This window comes from Papio anubis, chromosome 6 (genome assembly GCF_008728515.1).
Source record: "Papio anubis isolate 15944 chromosome 6, Panubis1.0, whole genome shotgun sequence".
NCBI lineage: Eukaryota > Metazoa > Chordata > Mammalia > Primates > Cercopithecidae > Papio > Papio anubis.
In genome coordinates, this window is record NC_044981.1 from 64,892,435 (window position 1) to 64,914,370 (window position 21,936).

Below are 21,936 nucleotides of genomic sequence, written 5' to 3' on the forward strand. Positions count from 1 at the left end.
GAGTATTTCACACAGAGGATAATGGTGAATAATCGTATAAAATGTGCTCAACATTATTATTCATCAAGAGAAAGTAAATTGAAACTATAATAAGAAACCATCTCACAATCACCCACATGGATATAATTTTAAAAACTAGAAGTACAGAGTGTTGGTGGGGATGTACACATACTGGAAGTCATCATCACTGCTGTTGTCCCAACAGCATATCGGTACAACTACTTTGGAAAATTAATTATTATCTATTAAATCTAAACATCCTTGTATTTTAAGATCAGTGTTATTCATAATAGCCCCAAAGTAGAAACAACATAAATGCCATTAACAAATAAAATGGATAAATAACTTTCTGCATATCCACATCATGGGATATTATAGAACAATGAAGATAATTTTTTTTGCTACCTAAACATGTGAATGAATCTCACAGAAATAAACAAAATGAGCCAGACACAAAAGAGTGCCTGCCATATGATATTATTTATATAAAGTACAAAAAAATGGCAAAAAGAATCTGTGATGACAGAAGTCAGATGAGTATCATTTCAGGGAGAGATAAATGAGTGGGAGAACAGGGGAGATTTCCGGGAAAATGGAATATTCTGTCTTGATCTGGGTAGTGAATATATATGTGTGTTTACTTTGGAAAAAATAGTGGGGTTCTGTACATTAGATTTGTATACTTTTCTGTATGCACGTCATACTTCAATAAAATAATTCAAAGAAATAACTACACTGAAATATTGTTTTTCTCCTATGGTTTGTCAAAATTCAGAAGATTGACAATGTACTATGTTGGTGAGGCTGTGGAGAAAGGGGCCTTCCCAAGCAGTGCTGGTGGGAATGCTATATGTCTCAACCCCCATAGAGGAGAATTTGACATGATCTGTTGTGGGATAAATTGTGCACCCCCCTACATACATCCAAATTCATTGGCTAAAGCCCTAACCCCTAGTACCCCAGAATGTTTGTATTTAGAGATAGGATCTTTAAAGAAGTGAACAGGGTGAGCCCTAATCCCATTTGAATGGTGTCCTTCTAAGAAGAGAAAATTTGAGAAACACTAGGGGGATGTGCCCAAAGGGGAAAGACCATGGGAGAACATAGAGAGAAGGTAGCCATCTGTAAGTCAACGAGAGGCCTCAGAAGAAAACAAACCTGCAGACACCTTGATCCTGGACTTCCAGCCTCTAGAACTGTGAGAAGACACATTTCTGTTGTTTAAACCCATCCAGTCTATGGTATTTTGTTATGGCATCCCTAGTAAACTATTACACAGACAAAATTACAAGGATGTTCCAGAAGTGTTAGGGCAGTTAAAGTGTTGACAGTTTCAGAAGTATACATGCAAAAGATTACAAAATAATTTGAAAGTTTGTATTTCTTATATAACCACTTAGTGTTGTAAAATTTAAATAATTTTTATTTACTTTTTAAGTCCTCTGAATAAGGTGAGTGTTGGCTTAAAAATTAAAATTAAATGTATTCATTTCAAACTCACAAAACTAAATAATTAAACTGGCAAATGGTATGGTTTTGTAAATTCTTAACATTTATATGGTTGACATTGAAGCTTAAAACATACTAAGCTTTGTGGGATGCTTTGTATATACATTTGCCCATTGACTCAGCAATCCCACTTCAAGATGTCTATCCTAAACTTAGTCTGGCAAAAATCTGAAAAGATGAATCTACAGGCCTTTCTATGTCAGTTGCATTTGTTGCAAAGGAAATAGGAATACAAGCTAGACATCTTTGAATTTACCTTGTGGGTACATTTTACTTTGAAGCCATGTAAATGTTTTGCATATTTAAAAGTCCAAATTAAATTTCAAAAGAGCAATCCCTAAAAACTGAAAGTAACAAAAAAAATACTGTGTATCCAGTCACTGTAATAACCATACTAAGAGGAACTAATCCAAATGACTTTAGTGTGTAGTAATTTGACTGTATATCCCTTGTAGGATATACCTTTTTGAATGAAAAAAAAAATAGTTTAACTCTTACGGTAATCATATTTAATTATATTTCCATGGTAGTGTTACTGTTTTTACCCTGGGACTATTGTGTTGGATAAAGAAAATGGATAATTATGTTGGTGACAATGAGAACTGGGAAATGGGCCATGGAAAAAAAGAAAATGCAGATACAGCATCAACAAAGTAAAGTTAAAATCTTGTCATTCTGAATTTGAATTGGAAATGTCAGTGCCAATGTATTATTAACATTTTATATGTCCACTGAAAACCCCTGTTGGTGTAGGTATCTCATGGTTCTGCACATCTTAGGAGCAGAGGAACTGGCTTTTTTGAGATGGAGTTTTTGCTCTGTGGCCCAGGCTACGCAGCATGCTGATCTTTGGCTCCACCGCAAGCCCTCCCCGAGTCTTCATTAACCATTCTCCTGCCTCTGGGGCCTCCCTGAGTAGCTGGGAATACAGGCGCCTGCCACTGCAAGACCCAGCTAACCTTTTTGTATTTTTTTTCAGTAGAGATGGGGTTTCACCGTGTTAGCCAGGATGGTCTGGATCTCCTGACCTCCTGGATCCACCCACCTCGGCCTCCCAAAGTGCTGGGATTACAGGCGTGAGCCACTGCGTCCGGCCCCTGACTGCCTTTTATACCCAACTGTCATTTCAAGGATATTTGTACAGAGCACAGCCTTAGAAGATAGACAGGTCTCCCTTCAGAGCAAAGGGCAGGCATGCTTATTGCCCATGGGAAAACATTCAGATTCTCTAAACTCAGGGTTCCTCTCCTGTCCCACACATACTTCACATGCAGGTATCACTGGCCCTCTTCATAATACTTCTGGGAAATGAGGTTTGAGATACTGAGGCAAAAATGCCGACACTCTTGGCTACTTTCAGAGTAATAAATTGTTCATCTTTGACCAGGAGTTTCTTGTCTTCCACCAATATCTGTGAAACTGTGGAAGACTAACTTATTATTAATATCTTTCAGATGGGTAAAATATCAGACCTTTCACAAATCTTAAAAATGTCTTAAGAAATACGATAGCAAAGAATAACTCTAGTGCCCATCTTGTTGTCTCTAAATAACATTTCCACTAAAATAAATCAGGGATCCCTGGGGAAATGGATTGTTTTGGGTATGGGGCTTGAAATGTATTAGAATGGTGTTGGAACATCTTGGTATCCTAGAAGGAAAAAAAAAAAGAAGTAAATAAAAACTACTAGGGTCATGTCAAAAGGACCCCAGAGTCAATTTTCATAGACTCCCACTGGGACAGTTAGAACATCAATAAGGATACTAACCACAATGGATTAAAACATATGACATGTTTAAATCTATGAGTACATAATGATAAAGTTAAAAAATCTCATTGATCACCTTTGGAGTATGGCAAAAAATATTTTGAAAATTGATAAGTAAAGTGAAAGAATCTCGCATTTTCCTGCTTTCCTCTATATGTACTATAGCTCAGTATAAGCAAATGGTTATACTGGGAATAGCTACATACATTAAGGGGACCATCTCATTTAATTACTGGTAATCTACTGTCATTCTCCATGTCCCATCAGGCTTCTGCATGAACCACACAGGACCATGGTATAGGATATGATCCTATGCTGCCTACCCTGGCTAACTCCTTAATAGTCCCATGATTTATTTCATCAAGCACCCCCAGCATTCAGTATTGCTCCAGTACTACTACTCACTGTGGGGCTGGCAACAGTACTGAGAGACAGGACTAGCTGGATTTCCTAGGCCAACTAAGAATTCCTAAGTCAATTGGGCAAGGTAACTGCACCCACCTTTAAACACGGGGCTTGTAACTCAGCCTACACCCAATCAATCAGGTAGCAAAGAGAGCTCACTAAAATACCAATTAGGCTAAAAGTAGGTGGCAAAGAAATAGTCAACCATCTATTGCCTGAGAGCACAGGAGGGACAATGATTGGGATATAAACCCAGGCATTCGAGATGAGGGCAACCTGCTTTGGGTCCCTCCGGCCGATGGGAGCTCTATCACTCTATTAAATCTTGCAACTACACACTCTTCCTGGTCCGTGTTTGTTCCAGCTCGAGCTGAGCTTTCGCTCACCATCCACCACTGCTGATCGCCCTCATTGTAGACCGGCTGCTGACTTCGACCCCTCCAGATCCAGCAGGGTGTCCACTGCTTTCTGATCCAGGGAGGCACCCCTTGCTGCTCCTGATCAGGCTAGAGGCTCGCCATTGTTCCTGCATGGCTAAGTGCCCGGGTTCATCCTAATCAAGCTGAACACTAATAACTGGTTCCATGGTTCTCTTCCGTGACCCACAGCTTCTAATAGAGCTATAACACTCACCGCATGGCCCAAGGTTCCATTCCTTGGAATTTGTGAGGCCAAGAACCCCAAGTCAGAGAACAAAAGTCTTGCTGCCATCCTGGGAGTAGTCGGCCACCATCTTGGGAGCTCTAAGAACGAAGACCCGTGGGTAACGGTACCAGCGGCCATTTTGCATTCCCCTGATGACAAGTTTCACCAGCCTAACTCTGTTGAGGTTCCCCAGTAAGTTATCTGGTGGCTCAGGCCTGATAACAAATTCATTCCCAAGATGTATTGCAGGATGGGAGCTATGTTTTCTAACCAGGGTTTTGGTGGCAGTCTTCCAGCTTGAAACACCACTCCAACCTGTCTGACTTTCGTGCCCCACCTCCCCATAACTATCTATTGCTGTTATAGATCCTTGGGACATATGAAGGTCACTATATATGACAGTGCATTTGGCTCCAGTGTCCACTAGAGCAAGCATAGTCTGTTTATTCCTTGGTGACAAGTATCAATAAATAGTTAGCCATACATGTAACTTCTGGTCCTGGCTACCCTGACCACCACTGCTCTTATGGGAATTCCAAGGCCTTGGCTTTTATCTTAGTCTAAAGGGGTTGGTTCTGGTTGTCCATCTGCAGGAGGGGTGGAGGGCTTGTGAGAAACGAACTCACCTATCCAAACCCAAAGAGTGGACTTGGAGACCCAGAGAACAGTGAAAGTGAGACTTTTAATGACAGTCTTACAAGATTGGCTGTTTGACATGCAGGCACACCTAGCACCGTTTTAACAATGAATTTATATTCCCTAGTGCACAGGTCCTTCCCCCAGTTCCTTGTTAGCTGAGTACTAAGGGTTCACAATCTTCCTGGACATCACCTTTTGGGAGTTGGATTAAGGTTTTAAGTATGTTCTTTAGGGTCTCTCTGCTGCATTTTATTGCAGCCCACCATGCACTGTGACTGTCTTAGGACTTTCAAAATATTTGACTTATGGCCAGAGTAGCTGCACTTAACTGATAAGAAAGGGTACAATTGACTGGATGCTGTGGCTCATGCCTGTAATCCCAACACTTTGGGAGGCCAAGGCAGGCAGATCACGAGGTCAGGAGTTCAAGACCAACCTGGCCAACGTGGTGAAACCCTGTCTCTACTAAAAATACAAAAATTAGCTGGGTGTGATGGCAGACACCTGTAATCCCAGCTACTCAGGAGGCTGAGGCAGGAGAATCACTTGAAATCGGGAGGCAGAGGTTGCAGTGAGCCAAGATTGTGCCATTGCACTCCAACCTGGGCAACAGGGCGAGACTCTGTCTCAAAAAAAAAAAAAAAAGAAAAGAAAGGGTACAATTATTTATGTTACAAGCTAGCCTAACTAAATTCTTCAGTGGGGTGGGGAGAGGGTAGTTAAGAGGGACCTGACCGATAGGCACCTGGCAGCTGTAAAGTAAAGCACCTGAAAGTAAAGCAGGAAGGAGAAGTAAAACCCACGTATATATATGGGTTAGAAGAACTTGTTAAATATCTCTGGTCTTGATGACCATGAGTTTCTTTAGGTATTTTATGGAATGCCAGGGCGAATGGAATGGCTAACTACACTAAAGCACAAGCCCTGGTCCAATTGGATAGTAACAAGTTACAGAGATTCCCTTTCCAGTAGTACCACCAAACATCTGCCAGGGGTATATAAAGAGCTGAGTAGTTGTCACAGTTTGGCTTACTGGTGACATTTAGGATGTGGGTGCAGGTTGAGAGTTCCCCCACGGGCTTATTGAACCCCACTCTCTGTCTAGAGAGACAAGAAGAGTGATTTATACTCCCTACGGAGAACGAGCGGATTGCTCTGGGATCTGCTCTCCACAAGGCAGGAAAGAACAATGACAGACTCCTACAAGTTTCATTTGCCTGTGCATTTGTGTTTTGGAATAGAGCCAACATACAGTGTTTTCCTTTGGGATTAGTATCCCATCCAAGGGGATATCCCCATTTCCCAAGGGGAAATGGAACCACCTGTGCCTGAGGTTAACCAGCAGTGCACACATAACCATTACTCTTATTAAGGGTTTGTACTGAAAATTTAACCCAGGCATTCATACCTCCATATTCTGTTTTAATTTCTTTTTTTTTTTTTTTTCTGAGACGGAGTCTCGCTCTGTCGCCAAGGCTGGAGTACAGTGGCCGGATCTCGGCTCACTGCAAGCTCTGCCTCCCGGGTTCCCGCCATTCTCCTGCCTCAGCCTCCCGAGTAGCTGGGACTACAGGCGCCAGCCACCTCGCCCGGCTAGTTTTTTGTATTTTTTAGTAGAGACGGGGTTTCACCGTGTTAGCCAGGATGGTCTTGATCTCCTGACCTCGTGATCCGCCCATCTCGGCCTCCCAAAGTGCTGGGATTACAGGCTTGAGCCACCGCGCCCGGCCTTCTGTTTTAATTTCTAATGTTTGTTTTACATCTTTTATTTTAACAATTTCTACTCTTTTAGGGTTAGTTTTAGGGGCTCCCTAGGTTACCCATATCGCTCCCATTCACCCTTTTTGCTTCCTTCTGGGGGCTCTTTTCCCAGTCTCTTGACCCGAGTGTAATGTGTCCGCCCCCCTTTAGCTGTTCCTATGACTATTTCAGTGATATGAACCTTCCCAGCTTGGGTAAAGCTTGTTTTCTTTCCAAGTTTTAATTAAGTCGCCAGGCTGGAAGTGGTGACCTATGAACTCAAGAGGCAGAGTTTGAGTTAGAAGTCCTTTTAACCTAAGGGATGACAGGGTAGAGGATATGGCCAATATATAATTTCCTAGAAACTGATCTTTGGTTTTTATAGTAGGAAGGTCAGTAGTCCTGCCTAAATACGGGAATGCTTTGAAATGGCCTTAACCCAGGAGGTTTTCCTCCTGTAGTTTGTTTTTTTAACTATCTTTTCGTTTCTTTCTGGCAGGTTACACAACCCCCACACATTTGTTTGTCAAGGGTGTAAGTTCCTTTACGGCCATAATTTTCCAGTATTGCATCACACATGACCTGGGGACCCCAATGACTTCCCTTATGTGATATGTACATCGGTTCTCTCATTATGGGTTTGCTTATTTATTATTATTATTATTTTTTTTTTTTTTTCCAGACAGGGTCTCACTCTATCACCCAGGCTGGAGTACAGTGGCACGATCTCGGCTCACTGCAAGCTCCGCCTCCCGGGTTCATGCCATTCTCCTGACTCAGCCTCCCAAGCAGCTGGGACCACAGGCGCCTGCCACCATGCCCGGCTAATTTTTTTATGTTATTATTATTATTATTATTATTTTGTATTTTTAGTAGAGACAGGATTTCACTATGTTAGCCAGGATGGTCTCAATCTCCTGACCTCATGATCCGCCCGCCTCAGCCTCCCAAAGTGCTGGGATTACAGATGTGAGCCACTGTACCCGGCCCAGCTTTGGTGATTATTTATCTCCCATCGGGGAGCACCCACCTCCCATCCTCAGTTTGAGCGGCCCCTATCTTGCCCAGTTTTTCCTCCTCCTCTTTAGAAAATTAGGGTCTTAATATCACCTTAGGGCTATCTGGGATTGGGCTAAACAGTTTAACTTCTTCCTCCAAGAGGGCTTGCTTAGCAGCTTTATCTGCAAGCCTGTTCCCTACAGTTTTTATAGTGTTTCCTTTCTGAAAGCCATTTACTTGAACTATGGCTATCTCTGCTGGGAGCAGGAGGTTTTATAAAACTTGTTGACCAGTTTCCCATGTACCAATTTTTTCCACCTGCTATTTATTAGGCCACGATTTGTCCAGATTTTTCCAAAGATGTATACTATTCCATAGACATATTTGGAATTAGTACATATATATATATATATATGTGTGTGTGTGTGTGTGTGTGTGTACATATATATATATACTGGCCATGCTGTCATTAATAGAAACAAACAAGATCCCAGCAACTGCGAAGGATCTTCGGTTTGTCCTACTCTGGGAGGAGACTCAGTGGCTTTTCCTCCTCCTCAGCTGCAAGGATCCTCCCCCACCCAGCCCTGCAGCCCTCCTTATTATTTGCTGGCCCTGTAGTCATTTGTGTTTACAACCCTAGTTTTGATTTTCCTTATGTTAGCCCCCCAATCCCTTTTGCAGTCTTACTGACAGCTGCCCCTGGCGGACTTACGGCCTCTCAGTAAAACAGCAAAACCTTAACGGTTATCTCATCCATTTGCCCTTCCATAACTTGAATCCTTTCTACCGCCTCCTAACAACCAGCCATCTAGTCTTTGCTGTAGGCAACCCACTACTCCTTAAGCAGTCTGATCCTGAACTCTCCTCCACATCCCTTTCTCACTTGCATCCCCCAGGTTCCCGGCTCTGTCCCTCCTCAGTGGCCGCACTGCACCCTTTCCCTGCACCACCTCCTTGTTGCTTGAGCCCCAGAACCTTCGTCCAGCTCTGCATCCTCTCACTTCCTCTTGTACTCTTTCTTCCTTTTTACATTATCTCTTTCCCCAGTTTCATCTTTTGTGTTTCTCTTTGATATTTGTCTTTTCTAATCAATCTTTTGCTATTTTGTCTTCTATTTATCTCTCTTTGTCAACCCCTTATTTCCTTTCTCCCTTACACTCAGTTTCATCCTGTAACTGATGAACCCTCGTCTGTGCTGTGAGTGCAGCCTTGGTGACTGCTCAGAGTGCAGCAGGAGTGGCCAGCCAATTGAGGCTAAAGTGGCTGAGGTGTCTGACTTTCACTTAGTTTGATCCACCCCCTGTAACAACTCTTCCAGACCCTTCAGTGTTTCAGAGGCATCCCTGTACTCACGTGTTGGGCCCCAGCCATCAAGGATAGCAACTCACTGGGCCACAGATAGACATCAATGGCCAGTCTGAGATTTGCTCCCCCCAGGTTTCCACTTCCTCAATCCCATCATCTCGGAACTCACAAGGTCTTCTCCAGCCTCCTGGCTTTTGACACTCCTCCCTCCCCCTAGCAATGTCTACCTGGAAACCCCCATTTAACTCAAAACAAAAGGCCTTATTCTCCTTTTCTATGGACTGACTTCAATGGGATGGGCCAAGGGTTCAAGAGTTCCTCAGAGATAAGGAATTAATCTCCAGGTTGGTCATTCCCAGATTCCTTAGCCCAGAGATATGAACATACATCCTCTTTAGACCATAGAGTCATTTTCAGGGTATGCTTAAGCTATTGCTGTCAGGTACGTCTGTCATACAGAACCTGCACATTAAATGAAACATCGTTTTGATACCAACTTGAACAAACTGCAAAAACAAATTTATCTGTATCTATAGAGTAGAGGAAATAAGACCACTAGATACTTGATATTAAAGAGTTTTTGTTTATTTGTCAGAAGGTGTAATGAGAATATAGTGGCTGTTTTAAAGGGAAAGTCTTGTCTTTTGGCTTCATTCTGAACTATAAAGAGGTGAAATACGATGTCTGGAATTGTTTTCAAAGTAATCCCACACTGGAAGAGGAATAAAGACAGAGCAAGCCATGATAACTGGTCATGGGTATATGTGGCTTTATTATGTAATCCTCTACTTTTGTGATTGTTTTGTATTTTTCACACTAAAGGGTTTTTTAAAACAGGAGTAAATTTTTTTCAATGAAAATGATGATGATGAAATAAACAAAAAGGAATTCCTAAGGGGAAATACACATTGAAGTATGGATTTCTCAATTAAGTATTCAACTCTACCATCTATAATAGACAAAACTTCCCCATTTTTAGATGATGCAAAACACAGTCCACTGAAATGAATTAGTGTCTTTAACAGTTTGCTTGCAGCATTTAATTTTATATATATAAAAAAAACTGCTGATGCGAAACACTGCTCTGGCATAATTCACTTCACAATTACGCAGGAGCACTTCATAGCCCAAGCTAGTCTAAATTCGTAGGAATAAATTACCCAAGGAATTAATTACCATTCAATTTATTACTCCTCATATCATCTAAGCTGCTGAAGAAACTGGTTACCTGGAAAATTTTGTATTTTTTGAATAGTTGTCAAATTTAATTTGGTTGAACTGTAAGGCAAAATTAACAAGCATTTTCCTATTTCTTGTGCCTAAAGAGCCACAGGTGTGTCTTCTACAGGACAGTAGATTGTAAACGTGTTGGAGTAATCCTACCCTCTCCAGCTGTGCCGTCAAAGCTACCAAAATTTAACATCTCGAAGGACATAGCTGCAAAAATATCTACTGAACTTAGCAGCTGTCAACAGCTAATTGCCTGGTGGCATACCTGGTTTTCTAACATCACAGCAATTGATTTGAGATTTGGACTGGTGCTTGATGTATTTGCATCAAGGGTATATGCATTCTTAAAAAGTAAAACCTGTATTAATGCAGAAGCAAAGTCTTTTCTCATTTGCTTTCTTTCTCAGTTTGATAGGAATAAATTCGGCTGTCCCAACACCCAGAAAATGATTTCAGAAGTCTCAAAAGTTACCTTTATGTTTTATTTCAAAGTGTAAGTACTAATATTTAAATACTATCTTCTGATTTCCAATTAATTATGCCTCATCCAAGTTTTGCTCTCCCTATGGCTGCCAGGCTAAGTAAATAAAAATATAGTACACCCAGTAAACTTGAACTTTAGATAAACAATGAATGGTTTTCCCTTTATTTTTGTTTTGTTTGGTTTGGTTTGGTTTTGAGTATAGGTATGTCCTTGGGTATTTAGGGTAAATATGTCTCATGCAATAATTGGGGGTGTTCAAGAACCTCCTGACACACACTAAAAACATTTGTTAATTATCTGACATTTGGTTTTAATTGGGTGTCCTGTATGTTATCTGTACACCCTAGCCCTCTCCAACATCAGCATTAGAGACACTGCTTCTGAAGCTTACAAAAGAGCTGAGCCTTTTTACATCATTTCAGTTACTTCTATTTTTGCCAGATGGAAAACTGCAATAGTTTCATGCAGTGTCTCAAGGGGATTGTTGTTAAGAGATATTCAGCTACATACATTCTCCAACATCGAGTTCGAGAACAAATTTTCACCTGAAAAGCAAAATCAACAGTCAGAACAGCTTAGTTGATGTTATAAGTAGATTTACTTGGGAAGAAAGGCATTGGGAAACTTGACATCCTATTTCAAAGTGTGTCACTAACTTTTCTCTGTGACTTGGGGCAACCACGATCTTGGGGGGGGCGGGAAATCAAAGTAACCTTTACTAGAGAATTGCTTCTCAAACTTTAAAGGTATGCAAATCACTTTAAGATCTTGTTAAAAATGCAGATTCTGGTTAAGTAGCAATGAATTCTGCATTTCAAACAAGCTCCCAGGTGATTCCAATACTGCTGTGGTCCATATACCACTCTTTGATAAGCAAGGAACTGGAGTAAAGCAATCCATATTAGTGAATCTGTGCAACGTTTGATACCAAGAAAAGTTGTTGAATGTCAAGGACTCAAGTCTCAGAAGGGCCTTGAGAATCAGGTAAATGAATTATGCTTAAACTGGGAATATAGCCAAAATTTGATTGAATACTGATAATATATGAAACTGTTTCTAATTGTACATAACCTTTGCCTGAAATAAGTGACACAAATAAGTAATAAAAACCTAGGTCAAAATATTGGTATTTATAGAAAATGGTTTGGAGTCTGGGCGCAGTGGCTCACGCCTGTAATCCCAGCACTTTGGGAGGCTGAGGCGGGCGGATCACGAGGTCAGGAAATCGAAACCATCCTGGCTAACACGGTGAAACTCCGTCTCTACTAAAAAAACACACAAAAAATTAGCCAGGCGTGGTGACCGGCACCTGTAGTCCCAGCTACTCGGGAGGCTGAGACAGGAGAATGGTGTGAACCCGGGAGGAAGAGCTCGAAGAAAACAAAAAACGCCCAACACAACACAAGCCAGGGGAAAAAACCAAAAAAAAAAAAAAAAAAAAAAAAAAAAAAAAGAAAGAAAGAAAAGAAAAAAGAAAAAAAAATGGTTTTGAAGCAGCACTGTCGTCAGGGGTAAATACCTGAGGAGTACATGGACACAAAAAGTGGGTTTAGGAGATTTAATAGGCAAAAGAAAGAGAAAGGACAACACCTTTCTCTCTTGCAAGAGAAAGGGGTGCCCAAGTGGGAATTCAAGCCTGCAGCAGAGTTCACTGGATTTTAGATAGACTTGAGGAGGCAGTGTCTGATTTACATAGGCCCCAAAGATTGGTTGGACCAGGTGTGACATTTACATAATGCACAGGGCTTCTCCCACCCTAATCTTATTATGCAAATGGAGTCTTTGACTGCTGGTGCGATTACCTGCTCCTTACTGTACACGTGACTGGCAAAGAAAAGGGAAGATGGATCTGCCATTTTGAGCATGCCCAGTCCCAGGTAGTCTTTTCCTATTGGCACAACTGCCCGCATTCACCCAGGCTAGGTTCCAACTTGCTTGTCTATGTTTGCAGCTTTTTTTTTTTTTTTTTTTGAGACGGAGTCTCGCTCTGTCGCTCAGGCTGGAGTGCAGTGGCCGGATATCAGCTCACTGCAAGCTCCGCCTCCCGGGTTCACGCCATTCTCCTGCCTCAGCCTCCCGAGTAGCTGGGACTACAGGCGCCCGCCACCTCGCCCGGCTAGTTTTTTGTATTTTTTAGTAGAGACGGGGTTTCACCGTGTTAGCCAGGATGGTCTCGATTTCCTGACCTCGTGATCCACCCGTCTCGGCCTCCCAAAGTGCTGGGATTACAGGCTTGAGCCACCGCGCCCGGCCTTTTGCAGCTCAATTTTACAGGCTGCTTTTTGTTAGAAAAGAAAATATTTTAGGGGCTGCTTTTCATTAAAAGGAAAACTTTACCGAGAACTCCCAAACCCTCACTCTCTGCCCAAATAATTTCTTCTTAACTCCTATATCAGTTTGAAAGTCAAGTAGCCCACACACTTATCTCAGACTATGGATCAGGAGCCCTTGTCTTGAGGCCCATTGTGCCCGAATGGTCCCCACATAGATTTCTGGAGAAGCTCAAGAATCTCCTGACACTTTACACAAAATTGGGTGCTAGTAATGAGATAGAATAAGAGTGGAACGTGTCTCCTCCACATTTTTTTTCCTTCTCTTCACAAAACCCACACTACTACCTGACACTATACGTGCTGACCCTGAGGCTCTAGTTACACAAATAGTCATTTTTCTTTGCTTTCATAATGTTTAGCTATATCTTTTTACTTAAAGAATTACAGAAACTGGCCTTAGGAGATCCAAATATTGAAGCAAGGTTTCAGGGTCCCACCTCAGGAAGGAATGCTGCAATTGATATACAGCCTTATTGCCTCTGGTCAGACCACCAGGTGGCCCATTACGCAAGATAATCTTTGCAGCCAAGCCCAGCCGGTATACCTTACTCCTGATGTCATTTCCCTCACTTTGCCTAATGAAAAATTCATACTGGCTCTTTTTGGAGAGCCAGCCAAAAAAAAAAAAAAATCCTTGTACCTCTGCTGTCCCCCTTGTGCTTGAGCACAAGCCCCACAATAAAGCCTTGTCTGGGAAATCCACTAGGCCCTGTGTTAATTTCCATTACATAAGGAGCCTAACAGCCTGTGGTCCGTAACAATAATGCAGGGCTGATTTTTAAAATATTTAACAACCAGTAGGGCTCAGATATCATCCAATCAGAATGTATGCCTGATCAATCTAATCAACTGACAGCCATTATGCAAACATGATGTGCCCCAGCTAAATATTATGAACCTGTTTCCTCCAGAGTTTAACTTTCATCAGATTCTCAAAGGAGTCAGTGACCCAGAAAATGTCCTGAACCACACAGTTGTCAATGGATCATATCAGACAATGGAAACCCATGCACTTCAGTAACTAAACATATTTAGTGATTGATGAGTGTTATCATTGTTTGGTTGTTAGTATTATTTTTTCAAAATTGCTTTCCATGAGTTAAATTTTAGAGTGAAGATATCAAATTGTACTGAGCATTGACAAGAAAGAGTCTCACGAAATCAGTTATTGGATTTTTCTAAAGATCATAGCTATTAAATTTCACTGTTTGGCCTACATAAAACAGTTATAGATCAATTCACTGAAAGTCAAGTCAAGAAATGTCTAATTTGCCATCTAACTTACTTAACTGTTTAGCTTTCATTTACCAGGTTTTATTTCATGTTTGTTTACAAAATTATTATAAGAAATATTTTTATTGTCTTCAGCTTAGCTCCCACTGTTGTAGAGGGTTTGAGGATCAGAGAGTGGAAACACTCAAGTTTGGAGGGAGGAAGACTGAGGAACAAGGAGAGGGGAGAATGTAGAGCACACAGATACATCCTTAGAACTGCAAAGCTACTTTAAAAAAACATAAGGGGAAGCTACATGGCATTGGTCTTAGCAATGATTTTTTTAACATGACCCCAAAAACACAGGCAACAAAAACAAAAATGGACAAAAATGGGATTATATCAAATTTAAAAGTTTCTGCACAGCAAATGAAACAACCATCAAAATGAAAAGACAACATATGGAATGGGAGAAAATGTTTGCAAACCATACATCTGATAAGAGGTTAATATGCAAAATATATAAGAAGCTCAAACATTTCAGTAGAAAGAAAACAATATTATTAAAAACTGAGCAAACTTGAATAGACATTTCTCCCAGGAAGACAAATGCCAAGAATTATATGAAAAAATGTTCAACATCAGTAATCATCAAAGAAATGCAAATTAAAACCACAATGAGGTATTACCTCACACCTGTTAGAATGACTATCATCAAAAAGACAAAAGATGGTAAATGTTGAGAAAATAAAGGGCTTCCCTTTACTTCACATCTTAGTACAGCCGTTATGGAAAACAAACAGAAGGGAGTTTACTTTTAAAAAGTGAAAATAAAACTGTCATGTGATACAGAACTTCCACTGCCAGATATATATCCAAAAGAAATGAAATCATATGCTGAAGAGAAATCTGTATTTTCATGTTTATTGTAGCACGATTCATAACAGTCAAGGCATGGAATCAACCTAAATGTCCAACAATGGATAAATGGATAAAGGAAATGTGGTAGATAGATACAGCGGAATACTATTCAGCCATAAGAAAGAATGAAATCCTGTCATTTGTGACAACATGGATGAACCTGGAGGACATTATGATAAGTGAAATAAGCCAGGCACAGAAAGATAAATACCATATGATCTCACTTATATGGGGAATCTAAAAAAGTTGAACTCACAGAAGCAAAGAGTAGAATGATAGTTACCAGGGGTTGGAGTCAAACATACAATATTTCATTTAGACAGAAGGAATAAATTCAAAGAGGTATACTGCACAACATGGTGACTATAGTTAACAGCAATGTACTGTATACTTGAAAATTGCTGGGAGTAGATTTTAAGTATTCTCACCACAAATAGACGATAGAAGTATGTAAGATAAGGCACGTTACTGGGAAGTGCAGGGATCCTCAGTTCTTTGTCTTATTTGGAGAAAGCATTCTGCCAAGCAACTGATTTAGCCAAAAAGAGAATTTACTGAAGCAAAATAGAGAGCAGAGGGTTACTTAAAGAGACAGTACATTCTGCAAAGACGAAGCAGAGTGGGCAGCTGAAGGAGGTGAGCCAGCAGCAGCTCGAGAGTTCTGCTCGGGTTTTTATTGTGTCGGACTCTTTCTTGAGGTTCCTGCTTTGTCTCAAGTCTCCACCTTTCTTTCTTGTCTAGTTTTCCCACGCCTGTCTTAAGTCCCTGCCCTGTCTCCACCTAGCTCTCATCCCAGGCTTGTGGGACCCTGCTTTATCACTAGTTGGTGTACATGTGTGCACCCCGTGCTGGATACAAATCCTGCCCGATGGCAGTCCTGCTCATTACCATCAACTCAGCAAGGTTGTATTGCAGCCAAGTCTGTATCTATTGTGCCTGCATCTTTCTTTGGAATTTTTCTGCCCTAATCTGTACTTAATGGCACCAGGTTTTTCTTAGGAATGTCACCCTTTGCCCTTCTTTTCAGCATGTAACTAGTGATATTCTTTTCTTTTTTTCCTTTTTTTTTTTTTGGTGGAGTCTCGCTCCCTCACCAGGCTGGAGTGCAGTGGCGCAATTTCGGCTCACTGCAACCTCCGCCTCCCAGGTTCAAGCAATTCTCCTGCCTCAGCCTCCAGAGTAGCTGGGACTACAGGCACCCACTACCACACCCCACTAACTGTTTTTGTATTTTTAGTAGAGACAGGGTTTCACCATGTTAGCCAGGATGGTCTCGATCTCTTGACCTCGTGATCTGCCCACCTCAGCCTCCCAAAGTGCTGGGATTACAGGTGTGAGCCACTGTGCCCGGCCTGTAGCTAGCAATATTCTAACATTTTAACTGCTGAGGAATGATTAATGGGGCATCTTAAGAGGCATCCCTTTCTGTGTAGGTACCTTCTCTCCTTGCTACTCACATTTGACTAAGAGCCCACCCACTCTAGAATTTGAGAAGCTACTAGTGTGCGAATTCTGGGTGGTCCCTCAGGCGTTAGCCTTCCCAGACTTTTCCCTTCTCAGGGGCTCCTTTCTCCTGCCCATGTCTGGGTATCTGCCCACTCTAACACATGTGTTAATTAACTTCATTTAGCCATTCCACAGTGTACACATGTTTCAAAACATCATGTTGTATACCATAAATACAATTTTTATTTGTCTATTACAAATACTTTTTTAAAGAATATGTTCTTGGAATATATTCTTAAAAATGTTCTTAGAAACATTAATGCTTAAATGTTACACATCAACATTTTAAATGTTCTTTAAAAATGTTCTCAGAAAATGTTGCAGAACACTTATGAATATACTATTTCATTCATTCCTAAGACTACCTCATGGTCAAAAATGCATTTAAGACTATATTCGACTGGGCACAGTGGCTCACACCTGTAATCCCAGCATTTTGGGAAGCCAAGGCTGGTGGATCACCTAAGGTCAGGAGTTTGAGACCAGCCTGGACAACATGACGAAACTCCTGTCTCTACTAAAAATACAAAAATTAGCCAGGTGTGGTGATGGGCACCTGTAATCCTAGCTACTTAGAAGGCTGAGGCAGGAGAATTGCTTGAACCCGGATTGCAGAGGTTGCAATAAGCTGAGATCATGCCACTGCACTCCAGCCTGGGTGACAAGAGCAAAATTTTGTCTCAAAAAAAAAAAGACTATATTCAAGAATACACTGGCCACTTGACAAATTGACTTCCAATAAAATGGTCTACCTTCTGTGAACATATGTAAGAAATATTCTTCAGAGTTAAACTGTATGGTAATATTTATTTCTCTTGAGGACCAGTTATACTATATCCTAGTGGTAAATAAGATCTCTATAACAGATTATGTTTACCCTTTTACTTCTGTTACCAGAAAGTTTAGAGCCAAATTTGTGATTCAATTATTGTATCTCATTAGGAGGTATTGATCTTTATATTTGTATTCTATTTCCTTCTTTGGATTACACTTTTTGGTCTTACTTCAAAGCACTGTTGTAGTTTAAATCTCTTTGATTGCAAATTATAGAAGACCACTTCAGATGAGTGTCTCTTCAATTTGCTTACAATATTAGAAGAGTGAACAGGGACACTTACTATATGAAGATAACATATTACATGGAATTCAGAAAATGTTGCAAAACTTTTCATATTATTACACTTCCAGACACTTGTCCAGAACATACCTCAAAAGGGTATGTATCACTGGTGTTTCTTTTGATTTTTTTTTCTACTCCCTTCTTTTCCGTCTCTCTGTCCTCTTCCCCATCTCCACAACCTGGCTCTACATCCTAAAAGAGAGACAGCAAGTCTTCATCATATTCCAGACCCAGACTGGAAATGCAGCTGATGGAACTGTGATTTTGTCTCTCCTGTCAATCAAAGGGGACCCTTGAATCTCTCCAAATTTTGAGAAGAAGCATCTACAAGACAAGTCAAATTCTTCTTGCTAATGTTGACCTGCTTTTCAATGCATAACGATTGCATCATTTTGTAAACAAAGTTTTCATCTCTATTTTCTATCACACTAAAACTCTTCTAGAGACTGGATGAAGAAGGGGGAGGAAAGAAAACCCCATCCTGCCACATGTGTCAAAAATGTAATTTGTTAGACATATTCCAAAGTATTCCATGTAAACCCAGGAATTGCAGGAACTTGGACATACAGTCTGTCACTCTGTGTGGTTGTACCAGCTTTTCCATATTGGCTCTACATTTGAAATACTGTATATCTTTAATCTGACTACTTCTGACCACCTTCTTCATGAGCATCCTAATAGGAGACACTATCATCCCTAGACCAAAAGCCCATGATAACCTTCTTCCTAGTCTCCCTGTTTCTACTGCTCCCCACTCCTCTCCCCCAACCCCCATCCACTTCATGGTCAATTCTCCATAAGAAAAACCAGAGTGGTCCTTTTAGCATAAATCTGATCGTGTTTAAAAGGTGCATAAAAATTGTACTTGCACTTCTGGGAAAATGCAGTAAACACGTTTTTTTTCCTATTCCCCTGCTAAGTACAACTAAAACCCCTGTATGTTATATATATTAAAACTTAAGACTGCAAAAGATGGAGAGAAGAAGGTAGAAAGGTTAGGGGCCTTGATTTGAAAAATGACTTAGTGGTAAGTTCCCTGGATTTTCCCTTTGCCTCATATATCCTAGACTCGGTGCTGAAGAAGCTGGTAACTCAGAAATGCCAAAAATTGCAAACCAAAACAACAACAACAACAACAAACAAACAAAAAAACAAAAGCCTGTTTCAAAGAGCCAGTCTAGGAAGACAGAAAGCTTTCAGACAATAATTGTTCTACTTCAGACGAACACCACAGGTTAAAAACATGTATATATTTTTATCTCCCTTCCTCTACTCACTCAGCAAGAACAAAATGGGAGCCTGGACTTCTACCCTTGAAAGGCTATTAAGAAGGCTTCTCAATACCCCCACTAAGGTTTTATAGAGAAAGCCTACTAGAGAGCTAGAACTTTTAACCTCATCATCTGGTAACAACCCCCATTCCATGGTATCCATGGAGAACACTTAGCAGCTTGGATTCCACTGCCACCCAGCAGTAATGAGGGTTCATCCCTCCCTTCTGGGAGGTATCCTTGCTGGGAGGGGGGGTGCAGAGGAGGCTTGTAGGAGAGTCAGGAACTTCAGCATTGCCCACTGATAGTGCAGCCAATGCCAATATGGCATCAGTGGGAACTATGTGGGAGGCTGGAACTCTTACCCTTGTCCAACAGTAATGAGGAGCTCCTGCTTCAGGTGTCAGTGGAGACTGAATGGGATACCTGGACTTGTGATCACATTTGGTGACACCATTCTCCCCCACTCCCCCACCACCCACTTCCTCTGCCATAGCAGTATCAAAGAAAGCCAGCTCAAATGAGATTGAGAGTCTCATAACTTACTATGAAAATGTCCCAGTTTCAATGAAAACTCACTTGTAACAACAAATAGAAAGATATCTAGAAGACATAAAGAATAATCAAACAGAAATTTTAGGAATGGAAGATACAATAACCAAGATAAAAAGGTCACAGGATGAGCACAACAGTGAGTGGAGGGGAGAGGAAAGAATCAATGAGCTAGAGGATAGAACAATAAAAATCAGTCAATCTGAACAACAAAGAGAAGACATTAAAAAAAAGTAAACTGGGCCAGGTGCAGTGGCTCATGCCTGTAATCCCAGCACTTTGGGCGGCCGAGGTGGGCAGATCACGAGGTCAGGAGATCAAGACCACCCTGTCTAACATGGTGAAACCCTGTCTCTACTAAAAATACAAAAAATTAGCCGAGCATGGTGGCAGGCGCCTGTGGTCCCAGGGAGGCTGAGGCAGGAGAATGGCGTGAACCCAGGAGGCAGAGCTTGCAGTGAGCCAAGATTGCACCACTGCACTCCAGTCTGGGAAACAGAGCGAGACTCCATCTCAAAAAATAAATAAATAAATAAATAAATAAATAAATAAATAAATAAATAAATAAACTGATCCTCAGAGAACTGTGTGACTATTGCAAAAATAAAAGATTTAAAGATAAAATTTATCTTTAAATTTATCTAACATTTGTATCATCAGAGTCCTCGAAGAAGTAAAGAAAGAGGGGACTAAAAAAACTACTCAAACAAATAATGGCTGAAACCCTCTTAAAGTTGGCAAGGGACATTAACCTACAGATTCAAGTTGAGAAAACGCTAGAAGAATAAGTCCAAAGAAATCCATACCAAGACACATCAAAATTAAACTTCTGAAAACTAAAGATGAAGAAAAACATCCTGAAAGCAGCCAGAGAATAATAACACCTTACAGGAGAAAAAAAAAAAAAAATTGAATAAATGACAGATTTCTCATCAGTAACCATGAAGACCATTCGGAAGTGACACATTTTTCAAGTGCTGAAAGAAAAGACATTTCAACCCAAAATTCTACATTCAGTAAAAATGTCTAGTTAGAAATAGACTCCTGAGTTCTGTCCTGGACTAAGCAAACTTACTGAATGACAGAGAAACATCTCTCTATTAACACAATTCTTGGCACATAATGAGGCACATCTTTAAATCTGATGATGAATTAATTTTTCTAGGGCATCAGAACTTTTTTTTATTATACTTTAAGTTCTCGGGTACAGCATCAGAACTTTTTACCATTTTATCTTTAAAGTAACTTTAAAAAGATATACACTGGTAACATGTATATCTTGCTGGAAGCAGGGCAACATAATAAAGTCAAAATTTTGTAAAGATATGTGGTGATAGTTTGTCTTGAAGGGGAAATATTTAAAAGTCCATTGTTGCTCATAATTAAAGAGGGTGTTTGGTCCGCTTAGCAAACAACACAAACAAATTTCAATATAATAAGTTCAGGTCTTTGATTCAGCAACATTTTGATGACCAGTAGTTGAAGCCAAAATACCTTGGCATAAAACACTAAGATAATCAAAAGACATCAATGGCAACTATACAATCCAAGGATTCTCCATATTGTATTCAACTTTTGAGAATTCCTTTAATTCCAGGAATATGACAACTCCAACCTGTAGATCTGTACTTTAGAACTATCTTCAGGGTTTTCCTTGTGCAAAATTAAATAGGCAATGTTAAATTAGCTAGTTGCTCACCAACCCCTTTTTTTCTCTTGGGCACTCAACTACACTACATTTCCCAGCCTCTCTGTCCATTGTGCATACCATGTGACTGGGTCCTAGTGAACAGAATGTAAGAAAATGTGATGTGTGACACTTCTAGTACAGAACCATAAAAGCCCTTACACTTGACTGTCCAGGTTTTTGCCCTTCTTCTAGCTTGTTGGAGAGGAACTTAGAAGCCACACATTAAAGGTGATAGAACACACGATTCAAGGAATCTAGGTTCCTGAATTATAGCTTAGGAAGACAGCTACTTGCCAATCAGAAATACTTGTTTTGGACTTCCTGTTAGCAAGAACTAAGTTTTCTTAGGATTAAGCAACTGAAATGTTTGGATTTATCTGTTGTAGCAACAAGTAATATGTTAATTAATGCAGTAGGTTTTGTCACCCATACCTGCCTGCCAAAGCCCCACTCCCCACCCACCACCACTTTATTTCCTCTCTTCAATGACTTCCTTCTTCCCTTTATTCCCACACACATTTCACCACACAGTCTCTAGATCCTGGGCCTAGGGCAGGCTCGAGGGCAATGCCCCATCAGTCCCTACAGAGAGCTATCCTTTTTC

At 40.7% G+C, this 21,936-nt stretch overlaps 1 long non-coding RNA gene across 1 annotated transcript in view; it reads right to left on the reverse strand.

Annotated features, from left to right (window-relative positions):
- Positions 1–11,016: 11,016 nt before the first annotated feature.
- LOC103883771 overlaps positions 11,017–21,936 on the reverse strand; it is a 28,891-nt gene continuing 17,971 nt past the window's right edge. Inside the window, exon 5 of the long non-coding RNA XR_002521602.2 lies at positions 11,017–11,272. This is a non-coding gene — a long non-coding RNA (uncharacterized LOC103883771). The remainder of the gene's footprint in view (positions 11,273–21,936) is intronic.